The sequence below is a fragment of the Rhinoderma darwinii genome, chromosome 9 (genome assembly GCF_050947455.1).
Source record: "Rhinoderma darwinii isolate aRhiDar2 chromosome 9, aRhiDar2.hap1, whole genome shotgun sequence".
Lineage (NCBI taxonomy): Eukaryota > Metazoa > Chordata > Amphibia > Anura > Rhinodermatidae > Rhinoderma > Rhinoderma darwinii.
This window is the reverse complement of record NC_134695.1, coordinates 60,095,841-60,107,885: the sequence shown is the minus strand read 5'-3', so window position 1 is coordinate 60,107,885 and position 12,045 is coordinate 60,095,841.

The window sequence follows — 12,045 nt, the reverse complement described above, 5'->3', positions numbered from 1 at the left end:
GCCACACAGCCCCCTTGTAGGTAGTGCCACACAGCCCCATTAGGTAGTGCCACACAGCCCCCTTGTAGGTAGTGACACACAGCCCCTTTGAAGGTAGTGCCACACAGCCCCCTTGTAGGTAGTGACACACAGCCCCCTTATAGTTAGTGCCACACATCCCCCTTGTAGATAGCACCCCCCCCCTATTCCAGTAGATAGCGCCACTGTAGCTCCCTGAAGGAGCGGAGGCCAGGTATTTCTCTCCTGGAGCGCTCCGCTTGATGTCTCTGTCCATATATGGACAGTGACATCAGGGGCAACTCTTGTAGCGGAATCCCCGTCCACGGCGTTGCCGACGCTGTGACCGGTGATTCCACTCCTGGAGAAGCCCGTCGTCTGAATTCCCGGTCACAGAGTCGGCAACACTGTGGACGGGGATTCCGCTTCAGGAAATGCCCTTGATGTCACTCTCCATATATGGACAGAGACATCAAGCGCTCCGTCTTGGAGTGGAATCCCCGGCCACATGGGGATTCCGCTCCTTCAGGGAGCTACAGTGGCGTTAGCAGATAGCAGAGCAGGGAGGTACCTCCCTCCTCTGCTATAGTGGCATCGCTACCGCTGTAGCAGCGGCTGCTAGCGGTGCCGCCGGCCATGGGAAGGCCTGTCCCGACGGGTGGCATGGGCGCCCTCATGCCCGCTGTCGCCGCTAGCAGCCGCTTTGGCTGCTACAGTGGTAGTGATGCCACTGAGTGAAGAGGCACCCGGGTAGAATGGCGGCTGCTGAGTCGCCGGGCCCGGTCACTTCTGAAACAAGCGGGGGAAGGGAGCCAGCGCAGCACCCCCTTCCACCTGCTGGAGTGATGCGCCCTGTGCAATGGCACAGGTCACACACCCCTAAGGCCGGCCCTGAATCTGGTGGCTCCTATGACGAAGCAGAACAAAGACAATCCCAAACTTAGATGTGAACAGATAGGCCCCATGCACATGGCCATGCCAGTAATCGTGAGCCACTCGCATTTTCGGTCCATGCTCCCGTACAAAATATGGGAGCACAGCCCGTAAAAGCAAAAGAACGGACATGTTCCATAATTAGCGGTACACTTCTACTGCCTGGACACCTTCCTGCAAATATACAGGAAGGTGTCCGTGGTCATTAGAAGTGAAGGGGTCCGTAATTGCAGACCGTAATTGTGGTGCAGTTTTTTGGCCGGAATGTTCGCTGCGGAAAACTGCACGTATAAAAAAAAAAAAACACATACTTACCCTCTCACGTCCTGCAGACCGACGTCCTGGGATGACGTTTCATCCCATGGGACCGCCGCTACAGCCTGTGATTGGCTGAAGCGGTCACATGGGATGAAACGTCATCCCAGGAGTCCAGTCTGGATGAAGAAAACACAGAATTCTGGGTAAGTATAAGATTTTTTTTTTATGAGTTCCGTTTATTTGCGGCAGAATCGCAGCTTTTCCGCCACAAAAAAAATGCAACCTCTGCTACTTGTTGCTGGTTTTACCTCCCCATTGAGTTCAATGGGGAAAATCTGCAACACAAAAACAGCGATTGCGCAAATACAGTTGACATTCTGATTTAAAAAAAACCGCAGGTCAATTTGTGAGAGTTTTTTCCGCTCATTATTTACGTGGTGAGCTGACAGTCCCCAGCAATGGAGCAGGAAGTATTAGGTATTACCATGGCTAGAAAATCAGCCTTAGCGACCAGATTTTTCTTCCATCACTTCATGCATTAAAGGGGTTTTCCGGCACATAAACATTGTTAGGCCCTGTTCACAGCACGTTTTTTTTTTGTTTACATTTAACGTGTACGGGAAAGCTCCCAATGTACATGCTAAATGTGTCCATAGGGATCTCAAACGGAAACCAAAAGAGTATGCTGTAAAAAAAAAGTATGGAATAGCGTAGTAGACTACGGTATTCCATCCCGCAGAGTCCAGTAAACCAACGTATATGTAAAATGTATAGTTTTTTTTTACCATGGTAGCTTATGGGAGACGGATGCATCAATTAAACATTCAGATCATGTGTTTTTCATAAGCTGTGCCATTATAGCCTGTGGGTGGCGGATGCCACAGCCTTCATTTAATATATACGTCAGGAGCTTTTTCCAGCATGTATGTCAAGCGTAGGCCAAAAAAATTGATGTGAACAAAGCAGACCCCGCCGATCAGCACTATGATGTTGCTGCAGTGCTCCTGTCAGCGCCACGTTCCCTTCATTGTTTACGGCTGTGTCTGGTACTGCAGCTACGTCCCATTTAGTGGCAGCATCAAATTCCATCTCTCCGGTCACTCCAGACAGGCATAAAATCAAGCTGCTTATAATGACAGTGCTGGAGCTACATACAGTACCTGGCAATAGGCTGCTCATATGTAGCTTTATACCAGCAGAGGGCGCTATGCAAGACTGTGTGGGAGGTGAGTACATGGAGAGAGCGGAGGTTTTGCTGTGGCAACTGGAAAAATAAAGGTTTGGTAGAGGCCTCTGCCTGCTGCAGAGGTGATCCTGCTGTTACTAATGGGGAATTGAGGGTCGTTGCTGTGACTACTAGGGAAGTTAAAGGGGGGGGCTGATGAAATCACTGGGGAGGTGGGAGACCTCATGTAATTAGTGGGTGGTACCTGCTGTGACTACTGGGGAAGTAGGGGTGCTGCAGTGACTACTGGGAAAGTGTGGGCTGCCGTGATTACTGGGGATGTGGAAAACCTCATGTGACTAGTCGGTGTTGACTGTTGTGACTACTGGGGATGTGCGGGTGGTGCTGCAATGACTACTAGGGAAGTATGGGGCTGCTGTATTTACTGGGGAGGTGGGAGACCTCATGTAACTAATGGGTGGTTACTACAGGGGAGGTATGGGGCTGCTGTGATTACTGGGAAGATGGGAGACCTCATGTGATTAGTGGGTGGTGCTTGATGTGACTACTAGAGAAGTGGGAAGTGCTGAAGTGACTATTGGGGAGGTGTGGGGCTGCTGTTATTACTGGGGAGGTGGGAGACCTCATGTGACTAGTAGGTGGTGCCTGCTGAGACTACTGGTGAAGTGTGGATGCTGAAGTGACTACTGGGGAGATGTGGGGCTGCTGTGATTACTGGGGAGGTAGGAGACATCATGTGACTAGTGCGGGGTGCCTTCTGTGACTACTGGAGAAGTGGGGGTGCTGCAGTGACTACTGGAGAAGTGGGAGACCTTATATGACTAGTATGTGGTACCTGCTGTGATTACTAGGGAAGTGGGGGGTGCTGTAGAGACTACTGGAGAGTTGTGGGACTGCTGTGATTACTGGGGAGGTGGGAGACCTCATTTGACCAGTAGGTGGTGCCTGCTGAGACTACTGGGGAAGTGGGGGTGCTGCAATCACTACTGGGGAGGTGTGGGGCTGCTGGTATTACTGGGGAGGTGGGAGATCTCATGTTACTAGTTAGTGGTGCCTGCTGTGACTACTGGAGAAGTGGGAGACTTTATGTGACTAATATCTGATGCCTGCTGTGATTACTGGAGACGTAGGGGGTGCTGCAGTGACTACTGAGAAGGTGTAGGGCTGCTGTGATTACTGGGAAGGTGGGAGACCTCATGTGACTAGCGGGTGGTGCCTGCTTTGTGGAAGTGGGGAGGGGTGTTGCAGTGACTACTGGGGAGGTGTAGTGCTGCTGTGACTACTGGGAAGGTGGGAGACCTGATGTGGCTAGTGGGAAGAGGGCATTGTGGGAAAGAAGGTGTGGTAGAATGGCCATAAATATTACATATAAGGTGTCGCATACTAACATGGAATATTTCTTTAAATGCAGGCAGCACTATATTTGCATCCAGAATTATAGCATGTGTAGGATGTGATCTTCCTACCTCCCACTAGAGTTATTTTTATGCTGTTTACGGTACACATGTGATATAATAATTTGTTATCAAACCGATAATGATGCTGCTTTTTCTTACATTACACCTCAGACCCTTATGTCTTTTCTTCTGAACTTGCTGCATTTTGGAGGTAAATCATATTGCTGTCTCTGGCTGTGCACATAATAATCTGGCAGGGAATGGAGCTTTGTCATTGTATCTTGGTATTGAACCCGTGAATAGAGCTTCAGATGTACAAATTTGCTTGTTGCCATGGAAACCGGAGAGCGGAACACTAAAATGGCTACTTAATATAGAGAAGCAATTTAGCTTTCAAGCTACTTTAGTAGAAAACCACACACATCGCTATGGCTCTTCTTCCTACTAGATGTGCTCAGAAGTATCCTCTCTCGGCGACCTTAAGTGCCTCTTAGGTTTTATTGATCGGAGTTGTTTTCTTTTTTCGCTATTACTTCTAGTGCTAGCGCTATCCAGTTGAGTTGAATGACACCGAGAAATTCATGTATCAATATCATATATCAGAGAATGGCGCAATTGCGTAGAAAAACATGATGTATGAACCGTGCACCTTATTTGACATCACCACATTTTGTCTGGCGAGTACTTACAACTCAGAGGGCTCATGGGCAGGAAGATGAAAAATTGGGATATATTTCTGACGGTCAAAAGTTACTTGTTAATTGCAACTCCTGTTTTTATTTATAGCAAAAGCCACATATTTTTTAGGAATATTCCTCTTTCAGTTCCTAAAAATTCAGTTCCTGAAAGTTCAGTTCCAGCCATGTTTCCCTGCTTTTATTGTTCAGTTCTTTTTGTGAATGAATGGATGAATGAGAGGGGCTGCAGCATGACCATCACACAGGTGGAGACAGAGCGGCAGTACTATCTCTGTCTATATCACTTACATATAGAGACAGGGAGGCAGTGCTATCTGTGGCGACATCACTAACAGAAAGAGACAATAAGGCAGTACTATCTGTGCCTATATCATTTAAAAGGAGAAAGAGGGAGGCAGCACTATCAGTGCCTAAATCATCTACAGGCAGAAATAGGTAGGCAGTACTTTATGTGCCCACATCATAGACAGGGAGGCAGTACTATCTGTGCCTACATAATTTACAGGGAGAAACGAGGAAGCAGTATTATCTGTGTTATGGCAGGAAGGAGGTGAAGGGAACAAGTGAGCCCTAATCTACCCACCGCCCTGTCCCTGCCTACTTGCAACGACCCGCCCTAGACGACGGGGTACAACTTGGCAGCGGTCCCTACGCTGACTAAGTGCAAAGGGATACAAACAGGGAACAAGCAAGGGAAGGGGCAGTAGGCCACAGAACACCGTGAGGAAACGGGGTGGTGAACGAGCCAGTCAGGATCAGGATGTAATGGAGTATACAAACGCAGAGCACGGAGCAGGAAGCAAGCCGGGGGCAGAGCGAAGCAGGATAAGCGGGAACTGAAGCAAGGCAGAAGCACGGCAGAAGCAGGCTGGAGCAAGGCAGCAGTGGGGCCAGAAAACCAGGAAGAATCACAAGCAATGAGGAAGAGAAAACGGCAGGTATAAATGGACAGGGGGCGGAGCTACCTCCGACTGACCAGGCCGCGATAGGCTCTCCCACTCCTGAGCCTGCCACCCTGATTGGTGGGAGCCGGTGTCAGTCTAAGAGGTCTGGCCTCAGGTGTCGACTGATTAATCCTGGGAGTATCCACAGACGTAGTGCCTGGCAGATCCTTTACAATCTGTACCTATGTCATTAGTACTGGAGACTTATTTGTGGCTGTAAAATTTACAGGAAGAGACAAGATGGCAATAGTTGCGGATCCCCATAGGTCCGTAATGGGCTGCCACCCGGGACCACATCGCAGTTTTGTCTAATTTTTTCCGCGAATCGCTGCAAAAACCGCAACAAAACTGAAGGCCCTGGACTCAATTGTATCAGCATCCTTTGAACGCGGGTACAATTGACATCACTAGCAAGTCAAGAGAACCATCAGTTGTCTTCCCCACCATTCAGCAATTTTTTGTGATGGAGGCGGCGCGATGAAGTCACTGAACTGCTTGCGTCGCTCCACTGGATGCAGCCTGGTCGGAAGAGACCAGGCCTGCATCATTGGAGAAGGGGACGGCGCTGGAACGGGGACAGGTAAGTGTGGGGCTATCTACAGTAGGGTGGCTCTTTCTTCAGGGGTCTGTGTTTCACTATCAAAAGGGGGGCTGTGTGGCACTATCTACAGGGAGGGGCTGTGTGGCACTATATACAGGGGGGCTGTGTGGCACTATCTACAGGGGGGCTGCGTGGCGCTATCTATAGGGGAGGTGTGGCACTATTTACAGGGGATTATGTGTGGCGCTGTCTACAGGGGGGCTGTGTGGCACTATCTACAGGGGGCTGTGTGGCGCTATCTATAGGGGGGTGTGGCACTATTTACAGGGGGTTCTGTGTGGCGCTATCTACAGGGGATTCTGTGTGGCACTATTTACAGGGGGTCTGTGTGGCGCTGTCTACAGGGGGTCTGTGTGGCACTATCTACAGGCGGTCTGTGTGGCAGTATCTACAAGGGGGCTGTGTGGCGCTATCTATAGGGGGGGCTGTGTGGCACTATGTACAGGGCGGTGTGTGAGGCTATCTACAGGGGGCAGTGTGTGGAGCTATCAATGGGGGGGGTGATGCTATTTAAAGGGGGGTGGCGCCAGGAGCGAAACTAGGAAAGACTGGGCCACATAGCAAACTTTTGACTGGGGCCCCCGTCTCCTGGGTACCACACAACCCCCTTTGTAGATAGCGCCTCCCTGTAGATTCCGCCACACAGCGCCCCCTGTAGATAGCACCATACAGCCCCCCTGTAGATATCGCCATACACAGCCCCCTGTATATAGCACCATACAGCCCCTTGTATATAGCGCCATACAGCCCCCTGTAGATAGCGCCATACAGCCCCATCCCTGTATATAGCTCCATACAGCCCCCCTGTAGATAGAGCCATACAGCTCCCCTGTATATAGTGCCACACAGCCCCCCTGTATATAGCACCATACAGCCCCCCTGTATATAGCACCATACAGCCCCCCCTGTATATAGCACCATACAGCCCCCTTGTATATAGCACCATACAGCCCCCCCTGTAGATAACGTCATACAGCCCCAAACCCCTCCCAAAAAAACTAGCGGCCTGTAGCCTATGATTTGTCCCACAAAAAGACATGTATGTACGTGTGATCGATGGGACCCCCAGCGATAAGGAAAACGGAGGACGTAAAGTCCCCCGAAGTTCTCCATCAGAAACCTCGGACTACCGGGGTCTGCGTCCGGCAGCTCAATAAAAAATGAAAAGAAGAAATGGTCACGCATGCGCACAAGCGCGAACGGTGCTCCATTCATTTCTACGGAGCTGCCGATACAGACCACGGAAGTCCGAGTTTTCTCATGGAGAACTTCGGGGGACTTTCGTTCCTGTGGATAGGGGATAAATGCGTTTTGTAGGAACAACCCCTTTAATGGCAGAGCGGGGAGATACCTCCCTGCTCTGCCGTATTTTTCAGTGGCGTCGTGCTGTAGCAGCCGTAGCGGCTGCTAGCGGAGTCTCCGGCCATGGGTCGGGGCCCCCTCATGCCGCGGGCCCTGTAGCAGCCGCTATGGCTGCTAAAGCGGTAGTTATGCCATTGGGTGGCGCTATCTACAGGGGGCACTGTGTATGTGGTGCTTTACTGTACACTGTTTGGCACAATTATATTCAGGGGCACAGTGTTTTGTACTATTTTATTCAGGTACGCTGTGTATGGTTATTATTTTATTTAGGGGCACAGTGTGTGGCACCATGAGAATTTTATCTTTGTTTACAGGGGTGGAAATGTTGGAAAAATGAGGAGCCGAAGACACCTGAGTGGTAAATTCTGCAGAAATGGGGCGTGGCCTGGAGAAGTTGTTATGAGGTCTGGACCGGATGGATTAGAAAATAGGAAAAAAATTACTAGAATCTGAGAAGACGTCACCTGTGAGTCACTGGATTTATAGAGTATCTGTCACCTCTCCTGATATGTTTATTATAGAAAATCCTTGCATTTCACAAAAAGTCTTTGTGCAGTCCAGGACTGATAGACAAATGGGCGTTACCATTATCCTTGTCAGGAGGATATGTTCCTGCACAGTGTGATACTGTCAGCGATGGCAGGAGACTGTTAGTATGTAGGGACACAGCCCTTTGAGAAGGGGAATCGTAACACCTATTTGTTAATGCTTGCACAAAAAGGTAGTGTCAAAATAGTTACGGTGCAGCAGGGTGGCAGTGGAGAAGTGGGAGCCTAGGTTTGGGTAGCAGCCCAGGACCTATAGCCTACTTAAGCTGCCACTGGGTGGCAGTACTATCTGTGCTTACAGCATTTACATGGGGAGACAGGGTGGCAGTACTACATGTGTCTACATCATTTATAGTGAGGCAGAACAATCTATGCCTACATAATTTACATATAGCAAAAGGGAGGCAGTTCTGTCTGTGCCTACATTATTTAGGCATTGATCTTACAGCGAAGGCCACGAGTCACGATTGGCATCAATGTTTCTCTGTAAAATAAAAAGTCACACGCAACTTGCGACGATTTCTGCGATTGTTGGGTAACTTTTTCCCCATAAGAAACCATTGCGGTTGCGTGCCAGTTGCAGTAATGTCGCAGTTCTACTGTGACTAGTGGGCAACTAGAAGTCACAGTGGAGCTTTAGCTGTAAAAGGGAGAAACAAAGAGACAGTGCTATCTGTGACTATACCATTTAAATGGGAGAGACCGTGAGGCTGGGTTCACACGACCATGTTACGTCCGTAATGTACGGAACGTATTTCGGCCGGAAGACCCGGACCGAACACAGTGCAGGGAGCCGGGCTCCTAGCATCATAGGGATGTACGATGCTAGGAGTCCCTGCCTCGCTGCAGGACAACTGTCCCGTACTGTAATCATGATTACAGTACGGGACAGTAGTTCCACGCAGAGGCAGGGACTCCTAGCGTCGTACATCACTATGATGCTAGGAGCCCGGCTCCCTGCACTGTGTTCGGTCCGGGTCTTCCGGCCGAAATACGTTACGTACATTACGGACGTAACATGGTCGTGTGAACCCAGCCTGAGGGAGAACAGAGAGGCAGTACTATCAGTGCCTATGTCATTTACAGAAAGGCAGTACTATCTGTGCCTATGTAATTTACAGAGAAGCAGTACTATTAGTGCCTATGTCATTTACAGAGAGGCAGTACTATTAGTGCCTATGTTATTCACAGAGAGGCAGTACTATTAGTGCCTATGTCATTTACAGAGAGGTAGTATTATTAGTGCCTATGTCATTTACAGAGAGGTAGTACTATCTGTGCCTATGTCATTTACAGAGAGGTAGTATTATTAGTGCCTATGTCATTTACAGAAAGGTAGTATTATTAGTGCCTATGTCATTTACAGAGAGATAGTACTATCTGTGCCTATGTAATTTACAGAGGGGTAGTACTACGGTATCTGTGCCTATGTCATTTACAGAGGGACAGTACTATTAGAGCCTATGTCCTTTACAGAGAGGCAGTATTATCTGTGCCTATGTCATTTACAGAGAGGCAGTACTATCTGTGCCTATGTCATTTACAGAGAGGTAGTACTATCTGTGCCTATGTCATTTACAGAGAGGTAGTACTATCTGTGCCTATGTCATTTACAGAGAGGAAATACTATCTGTGCCTATGTCATTTACAGAGGGACAGTACTATTAGAGCCTATGTCCTTTACAGAGAGGCAGTACTATCTGTGCCCATGTCATTTACAAAGTGGCAGTACTATCTGTGCCTATGTCATTTACAGAGAGGTAGTACTTTAAAGAGGCTCTGTCACCAGATTATAAAATCCCTATCTCCTATTGAATGTGATCGGCGCTGCAATGTAGATAACAGTAAAGTGTTGTTTTTTTTTAAAACGATCATTTTTGCCCATGTTATGAGCAATTTTAGATTTATGCAAATGAGCATTTCAATAGACAACTGTGCGTGTTTTCTCGTTTTACAAACTGGGCGTGTATTATGTTTTTACCAACTGAGCGTTGTGAATAGAAGTGTATGACGCTGACCAATCAGTGTCATACACTTCTCATCGTTCTCACCCAGCTTCTTTCACTGCACAGACACACAGCGTGTTCTCGCGAGATCACACTGTGACGTCACTTCCTCCCACAGGTCCTTCACCTTTGCGTCGGACAAGAGAAGACACATCGGCTCCAGGCGTCCGAGAGGGTACAGTTGAATCTGCAGCAGCATCACCGTGTGCAGGTAAGCATAGTGAACTCCCTAGAGAAGAGCATATTACCCTCTCGGACGCCTGGAGCCGATGTATCTTCTATCGTCCGACGCGAAGGTGAAGGACATGTGGGTGACGTCACGCTGTGTCTGCAGTGAAAGAAGCTGGGTGGGAACGATGAGAAGTGTATGATGCTGATTTGTCAGCGTCATACACATCTATTCACAATGCCCAGTTGGTAAAACGAGAAAACACGCCCAGTTGTCCATTAGAAAGGCTCATTTGCATGAATCTAAAATTGCTCAGAACTTGGACAAAAATGATCGTTTTAAAAAAAAACTAAAAAACTTTACTGTTATCTACATTGCAGCGCCGATCACATTCAATAGGCGATAGGGATTTGATAATCTGGTGACAGAGCCTCTTTAAGAGATTCGTAAACAAAAGAATTTTCAATAGTATCTCAGTTATAGGATCTCTAAACCCTTAATAATTAAACCCCCTACAACCAAAAACAAATTGGGGTAACGTTGGATCAGTTTAAAGGGGAATTCCAGGAAAAAGTGGTTTCCTATTGGAATTATTTATTTTACACTTCTCAAATAATATTTTTGCTCATCTCTGATTGGTCAGTGTCAGACGTTGTGATCCCCTAGCAAAGGACTGAACTTATACTGAAGACTATATTAGGGTACTGCTTAAATAACAATTCACTAATTAAGTATTATTAATTGAGCCGGTCCTATTAGCTGACCGACAATAATCTGCTAGGGGATTGAGTCTGTATTCTACTAACCGATTTTCAGGGCATCTTTGAGGAATTTGATATTTCCCACAGCCCAGGAACTTATTATCAGAACACACTTGAGGCTCTATTTGGTTTTGGATATCAAATGATACAACCCTTTTGAAATGTAATAACAGCATGGCAAGTCTGATTACTGCCCGGCGTAAAGTACAAGTTATGTCAGGGAATCATATAAAATGTAATCTGCAGTGACACCTGGTGGCCATAACTGGTACTGCACTATCTATAAAGGACTCCATGTAAAAATCACATCAAATTTGTAAGGGTATATTCACACACTGCAGTTTTGGTGCAGTTTTGAAAGCCACAACCAGGAGTGGATTAAAAAAAGAGAAAAATTAGAAGATTTTATGATCCACTCTTGGTTAAGGCTTCAAAAACTGCAACAAAATTGCACTGTGTAAACAAGGTCTAAGTAAAATAGAGGGAGATGCCGCATCAGCACATGACTGCTTTATACCAGTAGTTGCAGACTACTGAAGCATTATGAGGATATGTGCACACAGGGTGGATAAGCTGCGGATTTTCTGCAATGGATTTCCATTGCGGAAAAAATAAGCAGAAAAAAGTGCAGAAATGTACTTGCGATGCGGATTCTCAATCTGCAGCATGTCGATTTCTCTCGCGAAAAACACAGAAAATCCACTTGGAAATCCTGCAGTGTTTACGCTGTGTGTGGACGTACCCTTGAAGGGGGATTAAAAGAAAGATGTGCGAACATCTGCGTTAGGGCTCCGTTCCGACTTAGCTTTCCGTCGGAACGGAGCCCTGACTGACACAAACGGAAACCATATTGATTTCAATAGCGACGGATCCAGTGCCAATGGTTTCCGTTTGTCTCCGTTGTGCAAGGGTTCCATCATTTTGACGGAATCAATAAACGACGAAACCCTTGCACAACAGAGACAAACGGAAACCATTGGCACCGGATCCGTCACCATTGAAATCAATATGGTTTCTGTTTGTGTCAGTCAGGGCTCCGTTACTAAATATTTCATGTTTATAATACTTGTAACATTTCCCAAAGACCATCAGAAAAGATTAGAAAACTTATTACAGAAACAGACTTAGGCTCTGTTTACATCACGTTTTTGCCATACGTTTATCATGTACGTTGGTGTTCTGATC